The sequence below is a fragment of the Pterocles gutturalis genome, unplaced genomic scaffold (genome assembly GCF_000699245.1).
Source record: "Pterocles gutturalis isolate BGI_N339 unplaced genomic scaffold, ASM69924v1 scaffold20830, whole genome shotgun sequence".
Taxonomy (NCBI): domain Eukaryota; kingdom Metazoa; phylum Chordata; class Aves; order Pterocliformes; family Pteroclidae; genus Pterocles; species Pterocles gutturalis.
Window position 1 is genome coordinate 96,493 of NW_010146492.1, and position 16,530 is coordinate 113,022.

Consider the following 16,530-nt stretch of genomic DNA (forward strand, 5'->3'; position numbering starts at 1 on the left):
AGAATAATGTGGCAGAATGGACCTGATACAGCTGGCACTATCAATTTTAATCTGACACTGAATTAATCACACTTGGATTAATCCTGTTCTTATTGCACCATTCTGGTTGCCTCTTTATTTATATTCTTCTTCCTTTGTGTGCTACATGGAGGCATGATGGATTTAATTCCTGTCTGTTCCATGTTTTTAAATTTAAAAGGCAAATCCTTCAGTCATGCCATGTTTGAGGTAGTCCGTGGTGCAATTATCTCATAAAAAATGAGCAGAGTCCAGATGCACCATGCCATGAATCCCCTTCTGTATCGCAGCTGAGTAACTCTCAATAAATATTTGTTCACCCAGTATTCTCACTGGGTAGGTCTAGTACTGCCTGTCTGTCCAGCCAGACAGACATGCAGACACACAAGTAATGCTTTGCTTGGGCATTTATGTTGCCATTAGGTAAAATCTGGTGCATGTTCATTGGTGATTCTCATTGTGCTCATCATTTTAATTTGAGGGATGAAAAGCAACTCTTTTGTAATGTTTAAGTGTTATGTTACTAAGAAGATTCAGAATGGAAATAGAAGAAGGTCTGGTGCAGGAACCAGAGAGGGCAGGTATAGATGAATTGGCATGAAATTTTTAAAAGATGAAGACTTTTAAAGGAAAAGAAGCACTGATGTTTGCCAGGCACTGCTGAAGTGTTGGAAGAAAAGCACCGGGTATCAGCAGACAGTCTGCTTAAATTAGCCAGCTGTGTGCCCTTTCCAGCACAGTAAAGGTAGCTTGCTTGTGACACTGTTGCTGTGCCTGCTCCCTGACAAGCCTCTTCACAGGGTGGCAAGTGCATTTTAATGGATTGGACTAGCCACAGCTTAATTTCACCTATAGCTACTGCAGACCTCTCTCTTCTCTTCCCATTCTTTCTGTCTTGTTTTTGTTTTGTAATCTCTAAATAAGATATTTTAACTTGATTTCAAGTTGGCTCAAGAGATGTATCTAGGCATGCTGTAAAGATTCAGTTTTTCTGTGGTCTGCAACGCTTAACATTTTAAGTGTTCAGATTGCTCGTCTAAGTTTCATACCTTTCCTGGCTTTTAAAATCCCTGTGAAAACATCAGAGATATTTAACTGTGTTCTTAAAACAAGATTACTTAAAGGCATAAGTGTTTCCATTGAAATGATTAGTCAAATCCCTCCTGGTTTAAAATGTCAAGGCTTTTATCCAGTCCTTTATTTGTGTATCAGTAACTTGAAAACACAAAATGAAGCTGAACCATCTTTTTTTTTTAGAGAGATAGTCCTTGTCCTCTTCTTGCTGGAGAACACAATCTGTACTCCTGCTCTGACCTGTGGGCTTAACCACAAAGAAATGAGCAAGTCCTGTGAAGTCAGCGGGTAATAGAGATGTCAATGGCCTTGATATGTAATTCAGTGCTCAAAGGAACCTTGTCTTTCTCTTGACAGTGCAGCTTTTGAAAGGTGGTTCAGGAGTAGGTGCATGAAGCTAGAGGATGTGAATTTTGCTTCTTGTGTCTATTTGCATGCAAAGGTAGCACTCTGCAATGTGGACAGAGTGGATGTCCTGTTCACTAGTAGAATAGTACATCCTAAGTGAAGGTCAAAAGAAACTGGCCCAGGTACCTCTAGCACACCGGAAAATTTGCAGTAGGTTTTAGTCAGAATCTCAATCTCATAATCAGTAGTAGTATTGGACATCATAGCCCAAATAAAGACAAATTTGAGTCAGAGCTGCTTCTTTCATTATGTCTTTCATTCATTTCTCTCACTTTATGTATTTCTGCATCTGGGGTCCATCTGGATTTGCTTGTAGTTACTCCTTTTTGTTGTTGTTGTTGTTGTTGAAAATCTCCAGGGAAATAACAACCAAAAATATTTTGAATGGGGAGAGTTTAAATCCAAGTCACCCCAAATGTGCTGCTGGGTTTTGATAGATATGTAGTAGGTAGCAGATATTAGGGCTAATCTGGCAATAATTTGATCCTCAAAATGTCCAAAGCAATAGTAAAAGGGTTTCTTTTGGGCGTTTTTGTTGGTGATGGTTTGGGGTGGGGTTTTTTTATATTTATTTTGTCATGTGGTGAGATCAGTTTTAGGTTCTGATCCTCTTGTATCTTCTGGCAGCTCAGAAGAGGAGTTGGGTTTATTATAAACTTGTAGCAGAGGATTGCTAGCTCTGATGGGCAGGAAGGTTAAAATTGACTTTACATCCATATCAAAATACTGTCTGCAGGTGACATGAAATGCTAACAATGTGAATTTAATTTCTTCTCTTCTTCCTGCTCCCCCATTCCCCTGATACAGTCTGGTGTTTTGCAGCTGAATTTGCTGCTGCTGCTGTTGATGGATAGCAAATACTTGCTGATTACTTAACTAATTGACAACTATGGAAGTTACTTCTTTTTTTAAGCAATTTATCAAGTGATTAGGAGACCATTTATGTAGACTCTATTAACATAACACCAATAGTTGAGCATGTTAGTGGGAAGAAAGTACATGATGGTTTAAGATCCATTTTTTAAGCAAACCTTGTTTCATTTCCTCTGAGACTTCAGGTCACAGGGGTATGATGCATTAAAATAGTATTGCATGGGGCTTCTTACACTGGATGGTCCATTGGCCAAATGCAGATTACATTTTACACCAATCAAAGTTTATTTAAATTTAATTAAGATTCATCAGACTGATTTGCTGTGCTTGAGTTATAAATAGAGTGAGAATGACTTGGCTTAAGTTTGGTTAACAAGAATTGAACTTCATTGTGCAGTTACAACATCCATAAGTGCTACTGGCACACTAAAAGTTACAACTGGATGCTTAGCATGTGACAGGGCTTGCAACCCATGTCAAATGTGTGAATGAGGGTGTTGTTAAGCATTTTGTGCATGTGGGTGTTTGGGTCAAGGAGCAGGGAGGAATATGTGCGTACATCGATTGCTTGGATCAATGTACAAATCAAAAACATGTTTGCTCACTGGTAGAAAAGGCAATTTGAAATGGAGACGAGGCAAGAGGCGAGCCAACAGGAGAGTAGATGTTTTGAGTACGCAGAACTTGAGGGCATTATGGTGAACTCCCTGGTACCCAAACCTGAACCACTGGGATGATTCTTCTGATCTTTCCAATGAGGATGTTTCCTACCTAGACCATGTTCAAGCCATGGTCTGCAAAGAGGAAAAATTATTTTTTTCATTCCCCCTCCCCCATATGTGTTTTTCATTTTCCTTTGCATACATGGGACTGGATGGGAACAACACAACACCCCAAGTGCCAATAATATCTCAGTGTGGCTGTGAGAACCGGATTACTTAAGGTACTTAGTGTCAAAGAGACTATATTAATACAAGCATCGTTCTGAATCAGCACAAAGGGGAAGCAGTGCACAAGAAAAAAGGCCCCAAAACTTTAGAGTTAAAACTGTTGATAGAACATTCACATTCTGCATTTTTCCCCCCTCCTCTCCTAACAGAACTAAAATTTTCCTTTTTCATTTTTTCTCTTTGTGTTTTGGCAGCGAAACGGTACCTGGATCCCCACTTGAATGTTAAATATTCTTCTCAAAGAGTCAAATGAAAGTGAAGTGTCAAGACTAAGCACTGGATTGAATGTGTGGAGAAAATACCATGCTTCTGTTCATGCAGTGTTAACAGTTCTTTTATGTGATATGTGTGTAGGAATTCAAAAGGCTCTCTTGCATTTTTAACATACCTCTAGCTTGGCCATCGTACGAATAGTTGAGAGGATTGTATATATTGACCCAAATGTGGCTGCCTGTATTTGACAGGGGTGAGTTAGGTTTGGCTGTGCACTCGCTGGTAGTTAGAAGCCAGTTCCAATCTGGAATCTAGTAAGACATAGAAGCATTTGACAGTGCATCTGCCAGTAAGTTCAGTCTTTCTGGATTTTGGGTTGCTGAAGTATTGTTATTAATTTGAGGAGAGTTTGGGCTGGGGAAGAAGTAAGAGAAATTGGAGGTTTCTCTTTTTGGAGAAGGTTGCTTTTTTAGCTTCTTTTGGACAACAAGCTAGTGGTAACTAAAGCATTTTTTTTGCCATGTGGAACAAAGACTAAAGGATGATATTGCTCTTGGGGCAGTGCAAAGCAATTTCATATGGTCTTTATTTTGTCTAAGCTCTATTTGTAAGTGTTTAGACCGTTACTTGGACATAATTCATGATCTGTGGACACTGTTGTATCTACAAGTGTAGAATATGATTTACAAGGGTGGAGATGGGGTGAATGAAAAGGCAGATTATCGTATTTTACTCCGTGGTTTCATGGTGCACTCGTGATACTTTCAGGATGTAGTAAGCCAATGAAGAAGTAAAGGACCAGGTTCTCAGACAGTGATTTTCTTAAGGTTCTCTTTTCTTTAGCCAACAGAGAAAGAGAGCAGATTATAGACAAAACAGCCAAAACCTGATCTTTCTTGCAATAATTATGCTACTCAAGAAAATTGTGAGCAAAGTTATTGTTTTTCATTCCTCTGAAGCAGTTGTAAAAAAGCAGACAATATATAAAAAGTATGTAAATAACTGTTTATTTATTTATTTATTTTTGTGTATGTTTATATATTTGAGTATATACACACGCACACAAAAACTCTTCCAGGTTTTTTTTTTTTTTTGAAGTACCAGAGATGCTTTCTGCAGATAAAATCCAAATAAGGGCCGTGGGTGTTAGTACTAGCCTTTCTTAAAATGTGTATGTGGAATTAGATGACTAAAGAAGTAGAGAGGAGGAAAGAAAAAAGATTTATTGAAAGCTATGTCTTTGTTTTTACTTACATTAATATGCATGACCAGCTAATGTATTCGACTGAAAAGCCTTGCTTACTCATATGTGGTTTTATTACAGACAAACTGCTATTATTAAATTTTACACAAGCATATAAAAATATATACTTTTGATTCTTAATTTGTATATGCTACAGCTTTCTGAAGACATTGATAAATACGATGCAGGTTTTCAGGTGATAGGCTGTTTGACAGACATACTCTTTGTGCTTTCTGTCACACTGACAATGAGCTAGTCAATTTTGTGTGGGTATGAATTGTTTATTACAGGTGAAGAAAATATATATGTCATGCTTGTTTTTCTGTTGCCCAGTAGGAATCCTAGAAGAAACAGATCTGCCTTTACAGCTTTTCCTGGTAGCAGCAGTATCATGTGGTAGCAGTGAGTGCTAGGTAATTCACCTGCTTGTTTCTGTACTAGCTGTACACCCCCATAACTCCTCCCCACCTTGACTTTAAAAGAACCCAAGTACTACAGCCTTGAAAAAGGTGCTGGCTGTGTATATTTGAGGCATAACAAATTACAGTTGCTAATCTAGTTCAAGCATTTGTACAGGCCCAATGCTTGTGTACGTGGTAGCTGAATAGCTTGATAGACAGAGCACGTGCACTTAGGATATTTCTTCACAGTGCGTTGTACTGTGCGTGGAAGTATTTAGCTCTGAGGAAATGGAAGTATATTAAAAATACTTTTAACATTTGCCCTCTACCACTCATAGCTGGCTTACAACCATCTACCCTGCCTAAACAGAAGTAAGTTCTTTGTCCAGCTGATTAGCTAGGAGAAAAAAAATCTCTTGGAGACCTTTGCCAGGTCATTAGTGAAGCTTTCTTTTCAGAACCTGAATATGCCACCTGCCTTTCATAGCCCAGGGGAGCCTAAAGGCAGTGTGTGTCTTGGAGAACACCAGAAAATAGCATCTGCATACTGCCAGACTGATCTGCTAATAGCCAAGGGAAAAAAAAATTGATGCCAGAGGTGAAGAGAAATGCAGAAACCTTGCAGAGTGTTAAGCAGTGCTCACCTATTTATTAGACAATTAATGCTGCCTGTAGTTAGCAGTGGAGGATAAAAGAAGTGGGGCATGTTGCAGATTGTTAATTGGTTTTAGAGCTGTGTGTTGTAATTACTGACTTTCTTCTCTACAAAGGAAAAAAAAATCCCAGAAGGGACCAAAGCTGAGACAGTTTTCTTCTGCTAAAAATAGTGTTTTAAATGTTTCTATTATTTTTTGCCTAAGAAACAGAAAAATCATTTTGCTATCAGACTGATAACCTTCAAGAGGGCCCCTACCTGTTTTTGACACCTTAAATGATCATCCTTTGTAGGTGGTGGGGTAGCCATGATTTTCTGTGTACTTTAAAATTGGTTGTGGGGCATGTATTTGTATGGGAGAATAAGGGAGGTCATTTCAATAGTTTCTGGTTCTGCTTTGCATGATAAATTGAGTTATGTCTCTGTGTACAGACATTGTGTAGGCTTGAAGAGCTTGCAGGTGTGTTGGTAAGACCAATGGACAGAACTGCACGTAGGAGAGATTGATGGCAGAGCCATGGGTGAAAGTACATGATGTTTTTATATTACATGGTAACATGCAATACATACTACATTATGTATATGCTGCATCCACGAGTGTGTAACTTGTGTTCTGCCCCTTAGTTCCATCTCTGCTGAAACTTTATTTACATGACTTATCCTCGGAATTAGCTGACAGCTTTTTTTAATCTCAGTGGAAAGTTGCTGTATGAGAAGCATCTGGGGTTTTTTTGCTGTCCCTTGTAGATTTTCCCCTCAAGGTTGTGTTACTCAGAGATCTAACAGTTCAACTTCAGTCTGTGAAAACTTTCCAGACTGAAATGTCACAACCCATCATATCTGACAAGAAGATGCAGATGTCATTCATTCATCTCCTCTGTTGCCCTGCCTTGCGCGAGGCAAGTGTTTAAAGAATGTATAAATGTGTGGGGAGAGATCTTCAGTTGGTGCAGATTGTCATGAACCAAGCTGACGTTGCACAAGCTGAACATCAGCCTTTCTATTTGCTTTCCTCTCAGCACTTTGCAATGTCTAAGCATATACAAACACACCCTTTCCAACACTATCCCTAGTTAACTGAACAAGTGAGTTATGCTTTTCTGTTGTGGTGGAATATAGAGCATGCAACAATACTAGTGCTCTTTGTGTCTCTCATGGTATAAGTGCAAATGACATTTTTCAAATGTCTTGCAGGGAGCACAAGTTCTGTATGTGTAATATGGTAGTGTTTGAAAAATATTTCCACAAGGAAATTCTTTAAAGTCAACTTCCTGGAAATACACAAGGTAATTAGTTAATTATTTTTTTGTGTGATTTTTATTGAGGATGTGTAATTTTCAGTTGACTGTTTGACTTTTAAAATCTTAATCTTCCTGTAGGAATAAGCTCCTTCTCTTTCCTGTGAGAACTTCCATTTCATCATTATGGTCTTACAGTTTGGTCCTGTCTGAGTATTCAGTTTGTGCAAACTCTAGATTCTTTGTCCAGCCACAGTTTCTCAGTCATGCTCCTGTTTACTCCATGCCTTGCAGGCTAAGGAGAAAAACAGTTGCAACATTAAACAGGAGATTAAATTGCTAAATGTTTTATTTGACTCCTTGTTCTTGGGAAATGTCTGCTCAAATAAATCAATTCACAATAGTAAGAAGGACAATGATTGGTATTTCTACTATCTGACATGTAACACAGTATTTTGCCAAGTATTGTCTAGGTAAAGATTTCACTCTTAGTTTAAATGCAAAATAGTTTATTTCCTTTTTCAGGCCTGTCTGCTTGCTGCAGGTTGATTGTAAAGGGTTAGCAAACAGTTGTTCTAAACTAGGTTCCTTGATGCTGATAGATTTACCGGCAGTGGGGACAGATAAGAAGGGGATGACTATCTCATCCTCATTGGTACCATTAAGTGCAGGCAGGATCTGTTTGCATCACATCAAGGGTGAGTAGGTTTGTAGCCCTCCCTTCTCATAATGATTGTTTCCTCCAGCCCTGATTTGAGCTTGCAATATAGAAAAGACAGATCTAGCCTACACTTCTGCTTTTACCGCATCTATCCCTGCCGTTCATGTTCCCCCAGCAGGCTCAAGGACCTCCTCCACCAGCCCAGTTCAGCTTTCCCCTCGCCAATGGAGCAGATTTAACTCCCACGACAGCAGCAAGTTTGGCTTCCCCTCCATCTTTGTTGGCATTTAGGGTAGAGATAGGTAGAGCATACTGAAATAAACTTTTGGCTCAGTTTAATGGTAGTGTCACACTGCAGCCCTTATGGCTGTATTATATGGCCTTATATAAGCTTCAAGTGGAAAACATTCTTTCGATTATACATTTTTTTCTTTTTTTTTTTATTTAGAAATAACTGAAGCTATATGTTGGAATTAGTTCTTTCATAAGAAGGCTTGTCTGCAGCTAAGGACTCAATGCATAAATACTTCTTGCTTGCTTAAAATAAAAACAGTGCCTTGAAAATAATTTATTTGGAATTTCCTTCCTAGCTTATCTGACAACTTAGCATGGTAGCGTTTGGTTGCTAGAATGCACGCTTTGCTCAGAGACAGCACGAGCTTCCAACTGTGCATGCAGAAAGCATTTGAATTTGAATTTCAATTAATTCACGTACAGCATGAAATAAAAATGTCATGTTTGGAGGAGGGTTATTGTTGTTTATGCAGTTTTGCTAGAAGACTCAGAGAATAAATGATTGGCTTGTACTACAGCACAACATTAGAACCAGAAGTGATTGCATTATTAGCTGACAAGTCATGAGTGGCCTGGATGCTTTAGTTTGCTCCCATGTAAAACTGCTTTGAAGATTAAGGGTCTGTCTGTTATGTCTCTCATCCTTTTTAACATCATATTCAGGTAACAACAGTACTTGCCGTGTGATAATTCATTGAGCTATCAGCTACAAATGTTTGTTCAGCCTAAGGAGGCCAGGCAGGCGTAAGAGAAAAAAGGTCACATCATGAGGGATAATATTCGGTGGCCTGAGTTTTTGAGTAAATTAGTATTTTGCTCTTGTTCATAAAGGAATTACAGTTGGAGCTGTATCGATTAGTCCATGTCTGTGTGCACGTGCTCTTGATTGCTTGGCAGCCAGACTCCACTTTGATTTTTGGATTGGCAGAAGTAATGATGCCGGAAGGCCCAAGTACAGGAGAATAAATGGCCCCAAAGGGCTCTGCTGCTACTAAACATCGACAGAAACAGCTATGCATCCAAGCATGCGCAGCTTCCTCTAGGTGAAAACATTCATTGACAGCACAAGGTGTAAAACTGATAAGGGATTTTCTCATTAAAATGTTGTTTTGTGAGCTGAAAAAGTTATTTTTATTTAAAACTGGAGCCTGTAAAAAGAACCTGGTCAATTTCTGAGAGAATTTTAATGCTAAATTGTTCTAGATGTTTCTGTTTTATCCATCTTAACACTTTTTAGCATAAAAGGTTTGACTTTTTTTTTTTTTAACTGTAAACTATGCTGAGGGGTGAAATAATATCACATTTCTAAAACATCCTGAAAAAAGCTTTTAAAAACTAACTTTATTATGAATTGAAGGACAAATTTTATGCTGCTGTTTGAAGGAACAGCCCAAGAGAAGCAGTAGTATGTAAGTACTCATATGGATCACCTCTTGAGGTCCTGTCCATCCTGGATGATTTTATCATCCTATATGAGAGCATATGAGGATGAGGCTTCCGCTCCTGGGTGTTCTTGGCTCTTACTGGGACACTCTCAAGAAGTTGTTGTGAAATACTGTGATCTGACTCAGAGTACTGCTAACATTATTGGATACTTTAATGTGAAAGAGCAAACAAAAGAGCTGGGCAGCAGAAGGGAGAATTCTGTCAAAGTTGAAAGAGGAAGGGAGGGGATGCCTTGAGACTTCAGGTGTCTTGTGCATTAATGAAGATTTACATCTGTCTGCTTGGGAGCTGAAGTTGCTAGACAACAGAGAAGAGGTGCAGATATTAGAGAAGATTTAGGTCTGCAGCTGAGCCCTTTGTAAGTTGTGAGTGAATCAAAAGAGCTGTACTTAGTATCTTCAAAAGGGGAAAAGAGTAGTAGCTTTAAAAAAAAAAAAAAGAGTGGAAAATAAGTGTGTTTGCAGTTGAGACATAGGTATGGCGTTCAGTTTTTGCATCTAGCCCATACTTGATTGATTGATTTGACTAGACCATCCTTACTTATAAAATACAGCAGTGCTGTCCCATATTCTGACTGGCTTTCCCATTGACTGTGCCATAGTACATACAGGAAGTGCCCAGGGATCTTCCCCTGCTTGCTGCACCAGCACACTGAAAGTAATGTTTAGTTTTGCTTTTTAGTTTTGAAAAGTCCATTCGAGGCTTTTGTTTTCACTGTTGACCTATGTAATTTAAAATTCTCCAGGTTCTAAACTGATAGGAGTTTGAGACTGGTTCTTAACAAGCAGGAAAACCGGCACTTTTTGTATTGATATGATAGTATTAGTGAAAAATACCCAGAGATCAGTGAATCCCTGACATGCACGCTCTCAATTAAACCACTTGTAACTCTTCTTCCCTTTGGGTTAAATGATCTCTATATTTTGTTAGGTTAGGGGGTATTTTTGGTCACCCATTCAGTGGGGTGATCTGCCAAGGATACTGCCTTGTCAATCTGTTTGCTCCTCCATGGACCAGAAATATATGTATATGTTGAATTTAATGGGGGGGGGAGGTGGGGGAGATGATGAAGTGATGTGTGATGTTTATCTCCAGAGTTTTCACATGGAGGAAAAATGGTGTATCCTTTCTAGGTTCATCCTTGAGATGTCCTTTTCAGAGGAGCAAATGTTGTAAAATCCGTTGATACTTCTGTCAGCTGAAAACTTAATAAAAAAGATTTAGTGATTTTTAATTGAACTAAATGCATTGTCCTACATGCAAGATGTTATTTGAACTTGTAGATGCAAGGATAATAAATAGTGACAGTGATGCATAATGGCACATTAGTAAATTTATGGTGGCACCCACTCCTTGCTAGGCACTTACCACACAGTCTCAAGTGACAATCAGATTCTCTGAAGACCTTGTAGTATGAAAATAGATATATGAGCAATGTACTAACAGGATGCCATCCTCTAAAAAAAAAAATCCAGGAAACCAGCCCTTAGTGGCCTACAGGTATATTTTTACATGTTAAGAGTACATATTTGTTAATTTTTGGAGCCAAGGTATTTAAGTCTTCATTATGAGGGAAAAAGCAAGAAAGAGATGAGCAGTAAATTGACATATACCAAACTGGCCATAATAAAACCTGTCCAAACCAGTCTTTCCCTGTATCTGTATTTCACCTCAGGCTTTGCTTCTGGCATTCAGCAGCAGATAGGCAAAGTCTTTGGTCACGTTAATTTTTCAAACCTTTTAGTTGGTTGAGTAAGTTGAGGAGTGGAAAGGAAAACTTTAAAAGCTTGGGTAAAAGCAGTACTGTAGGAGTTTGTGTTAAATGTGTTGCCTTTGGTTCTTAATATATCCATGAACTTTTTCTTTAGCAGAGGCGATGTCTGCAGAGGAGGGTTTCTGTCACAGCAACAGTCAGTTGGGCTGGAGGCTCCGGGGTCAGGGGGGATTCAAGACAGGAAGCACTGTGGGATTCTGGTAGTTCTCATAGAACAGGAAAGCTGGTTTTTCTAATTTACCAAAGTTGTGTGCAAGTCTCTTAATTGTGCTATTTTAGGCATGATTTAAAACCTTCCATCAAACTGGCGAAAAAAATGAGCTGAAAATGTGGTTTTATAATAATGGCACACTGGACCAAGACCATGCAGTCTGTAAGATGCAAGGAGAACATGCTTTCAAGAGCAGCAGCACTGAAAATATTGGGTGAGGATTAAAATATATCTTCCTGATCTTCTGTTACGTTACTTGAATACGCTCATATCCCTTTGAGGCAACATGCTGTAATTCCAGTAAATACTGTGTAATCTTTGGGTAGTGTCTTCGTCCTTTCTTTCTCCTAAAACCTGTCGATACCTGTAATGAGAAGAGAGAAGGGAGAGGGATCTTCTTCTATTGCTAAAAGACCCATGTGAGAGCTGGCCCCCACTTGCCGCCTTGGCACAGGACTGAGGCGATTCCAGCCCTGAGAGTTTCAGAGATGTTTCAGCTGAAGGCTCTGGTGATACGTCTTTCTACGAGGCCGAGTTGTGCTAGCTAAAGTGGTCCCTGACCCCAGCAGTTTGTTTTCTTTCCTTGACAGGCTTTTCCTTTCCTTCAAGCCGGTCCCTGGCCTGGCTGGGGTGCATGAGGCAGTAGGTGTCCGTTTCGTCAAGTGGACCAAGCTGATGGAGCTTGGTTCAGGGCCAGTCACGCACAGAGCTGTGCTGGAAGGCCCCAAGGGAAGAGCAGGGGGTACCCTGTGCTTGGGACACCCACAGCAGGAAGGCTGTGATGGGTGACAGAGGGGTAGCGACCTCCTCTTCTGCCTCAGCTGTGGAGCCGAAGGGACGCCCGAGCCCAAGGCTGAGGTAGCTCGGGCCTCCTGGTCTGTCCGGGGCAACTCCCTGCCCAGGAGCGCGTAGTGAGGAGGTGAAGGCTGGCGCGTGAGTGTGTGCCAGCTGCTTCGTGCTCCCGGGGGGCTGAGGGGGTGGTTGAGGAGGGTCTGGGCACAGGGTGGGGAGGATGCAGCGGGAATGGTCCCTGCATCCCTGATAAAGGGCTGCTGCTGAGCTTGCTCTCATTCCTGAGGCTGAACATTTGCATTCATGAGCTTTCTGATAAATGGCCTTGGAACTAATTATACTTAAATGATCTTGACTTTTTTTTTTTTTTTTAGTGCATGTCCTGACCTTTTCTCTCTGTGCTGGCATGCAATAGCATGAAATGGCAGACCTGATTGCAGCCAGCCTGGTTTCTAGAATTACTTGCCAGAGCTTCAGCTAGTGCTTTATCCTCTGTGCACATCACTAAATGCTCTGCTTTTGCATCCAAAAATGTCTTAGAGTCTTTGCAATCCTGTGTTAACCTTCACTTGAGGAGGGGGATTTAAAAGTAGCTGGTTTAGTGTCAGCATTTGTAATAACAGTTGGACTTTCTTTTAAGAAAGCTTCCAAATTCACCGCACTTAAATGTGCAACTTTTCTGCATCTCTGCTACCCCTCCCTGCTCTTCAGAATTGGCCTGTGACTTTGTTCCTTTGTCCTTGATTTTTTCTCTTTTTTTTTTTTGTTCTAATGGCAGTTGTTCCTGATTTTTCTGTGCCAAAAAGTTGAGAAGAATGATCTTCTGCGGCACTGTAATGCTTGTCAGCTCTTTCCAGTCCTGAGTTTTAATGAACAGTTTAGTTCTTTGCACTTCTGTCTCTGCTGTTTTGCTGCTGTGCTGGAGCTTTCCCTCTGTGAGCGAGGGAGTGCCTGGCAGAAAGACAGGATTTCTGTCTTTTCTGCCTACATAATTCTCTTTGACTGTGTTTATCCAGCCCCCTCTTTCTCATTCTTTCTTTGTCTTCCTAAGAAAGCTAAAGAGAAATGCCACATCCCTAGGCCCCTTTATACTCGTTTGTGTATCTGTATTATAACAACAGTGTTTAGCACTTGCATAATCTTGCTCCCCTGCATAATCACTGTGATCATTTATGCATCTGTTTTATAACAGGAGTGGGCCAGATTCTGAGGTGGAGCAGAGCAGTTCTGGCTGTCCACTGAATTTCCTGGTTTGGCTAGCACTTATCAGCACTCCTTGGTGTTTATTGTACGTAGGGTTTTATGTGTCAAAACACGGGGAGCCAAAGTCTTTCAGACTTGAGGACTACTTTTTGTTCCTTTGATTTTTGTGGAGTTGTTCTCAGCACAAAAGGTTGCCTGACCTTGGGAAGTGGCAGCAGAGCAGGGGAGACGCTGATGGATTCAGGTTCCTTCTCTAACTGTTTTAGGCAAGGTGAGCAGGTGGTGTTTATACTCAGAGTGAGGAAAGCTGTGACCTAGTGCTGAAATTACCTTCCTGAGCCACAGATCGTGGAGTGACTCGAGAGCTGGCGAGTTCCTGACTGTCCTCTGCTCAGCTCTCCAGACTCCTGCTGCACTGCAGATAAGCCTGTGATGCTTAAAGGCCCGCTTTCCTAATCTGAGGGTTGGTTTCTATACTGAGCAGCTGTTTGGATGCTAGCTGCCATTAGCAGAGATTCTACAAAGACAGTGTGAGCGATGTCTGTCTTAAAGAGGTCAAAGAGCTGCATCACCTGTAGTCGTTACTGCACAGCACTGTGCAGGGAGTGCAGTGCCAAAGCTGGCACCCTGGAGGAGCATCTCTGGGTGGAGCTTTCTTCCTCCTCCATCACTCTTTTCTTTTCTCAGTTTTGACCTAGTTTATTAGTGTTAATTTTATTAGTGTATCTGCTTCATTTTTGTGATTATGAAATGCTTTTGGGGCTTCATAATTTGATTATTTCAGTGCCTCTCTCAATATAATTGAAGCCTGAATGAATGTAGCCTGAAAACTTACTTTATTCTAACTTGATCAGTCTTTTTCAGCTAAACCAATTTATGCTAATACTTTTTTCTTTTTTGCAACCTTGTGCTTATGTAATTTGTTTAGTGGTGAAATATTTTTTTTCTTTTTTACCCAGAATGCCTGAAACTGTGGCATCTCTCTGTACTAGGTCTCTTTCTGTCTGAAAGTTTTAAACACTTTATGTTCAGGGCCTTATATAACATATCCCATCTCTGTAATAGGAGGTTGATCATCCAATTAGACATCCATTGATTGTCCCCATCAATTCATTTGCATCGTTGCCTCCTGCTGTGCTAGCTTCTCTTATGGTACCTTTTTATGTCTACCCTTTCACATTGTGGCTAGTTCATTTTGTCTCAGGTGCCATGATACTTTCCTCATTACCTGTCTGTGCCGCAACATTCATAGCCTTTCATTTTCTGCGGCGTTTTTTTTTTCTTTATCTTTGATGGCTGCTCTGAACTAGAATCGCTTACCCCATGATACTGGGGGAAGGTTTCCAATGCGGGGAAGGAGAAGCTTCAGACCCACCTCCCCACAAAAAAGTAATCTGAACTGATGCTCTTCCTGGGCAGGTCATTTTGATGCCTTCCTCAGCTTGTTTGCTCAGAGGTGAATTTGAGAAGTGTAGCAAGATCCTTCTCTTCTGCCTAACAAGAGTCATAAATGCTCACTGAGTGGGTGGGGAAGCAAGAGGACTAACGTCACCTCCTTTGGGGTGCTGGCAATGTGCAGGCAGTGCTCATCTCTTCTCAATAAGATTGTTTTGACTTCTTTTTGTGAAGAGGAAGGAAATGAACTGAGACTGGGTTAGTGAGTGCCTCCCCAGGGAGGTCCAGGGATCTTGCCAGAACCCATGAACCCCAGGGGATCAGGACCTTCAGGGTTAAAAGGCCTGAAGCTGTTGCTGGCTCACCATGAAGCAGCTGAGGTCTTTCAACCCTTGAGCAAAGTCTTGCTGTAGATTTAGTCCTAAAAATGTAATGGCTCATTTTCCTAATCCTGTCCTTACTTTTTCCGACATCTCTAGTAGTGACTTTGTGGTAGTTTTATTATCTTGTTTTAGGTGTATAGCATACCTCTTAATAGACCATTGAAGTAATTGTGTTGCAGTTAGGAAGGATTTACATCGCAGCTCAGCTGAGTTCCTATTTTGAAATCCTTGGTAGTTGCTTGCAGAGTTTTACAGAGCTCTGATTTGTCAGAATAATGTAGATCACTCTAGAATATGCTGTAGACCATCTTCCATTGGGAAACTGAGAAAACCTGACGTGGTTGGACAAGGAGTAGCATAGGCAGTAGGAATGAAGGTCTGTCAAGCATATTCTGATGCCCCAGAGAGTTTCCATTACTACTTTGGATCCAGTACGATGTGCCCATGCACAGCATCCAATTCTCTGTGCTGTGGCATTTGTCTTTTTCATTTTCTGTGTAATCAAAAGTCACAGACTTGGTTGTATTTGTTTTCTTTCCTCAGTGTGAATTCAAGCACTAGAGGAGTAACAGTTTGTTATGGCACAAAAAGGGCTTGAAACCTTGACAGAGATTTTCTGTAATTAAAAAAGGAATTGGAAATATCAACACCTTTTCTGTTTGTTGTACTGATGCCTCTCAATTTTCTGATAAATGTCAGGGTTTATGACCAATAAGGAGCCAGGGGAGTCAGTGGCTTGTGGGATTAGTAATTGGGTTCAGCCTTTCGTTCTCAGGTCACCAGTCTGCATCTGGCCCAGACTGGTAGTGACCAAAAATCACTGTCTGGTTGCTGCTCGGTGACCTGTGCAAAATGGATTTGTATTTCCAGGCTGGGTATATCGCCAGCCCCCTGGGAACAATTGGCAGTGATTGATACCCTTGGTGTTTTCCTCAGGGAGGTCAAAACCAAATCAAGCACCACCTCAAGAACAGAGTGACGCCAGAAGCTCTCGTTGTGGCTGTCTCAGATGTATGGCCTCTCTGCACTAAAACTTCAAGGAAGAAAAAATCAGAAATGCACAAATGTTTTAAAGTTGTCTGGATTGTCATCCTTCATTTTAAGATATGGCTACTGAAATTTCGGTTTGAATGAATCCATGTTAGTTCTTTCCCGAAGTACTTGCCAAAAAAGTGATTGCACTTACAGGACAAGGAAAGATGTTTCTTTTTCACCTTGAGGAAGCATTTAGTGTACAACGCCTCAAGCATTCACTATACAGTACGTGTGCTGAGTTGCACCTACAAAACATGTAGGGA

General features: G+C 40.6%; 1 protein-coding gene across 1 annotated transcript in view; it reads left to right on the forward strand.

Moving 5' to 3' along the window:
- Positions 1–16,530, forward strand: part of FARS2 (phenylalanyl-tRNA synthetase 2, mitochondrial) — a gene marked incomplete at its 3' end in the record, with an annotated part of 85,221 nt that overhangs the window by 37,269 nt on the left and 31,422 nt on the right. The window lies entirely within an intron of this gene.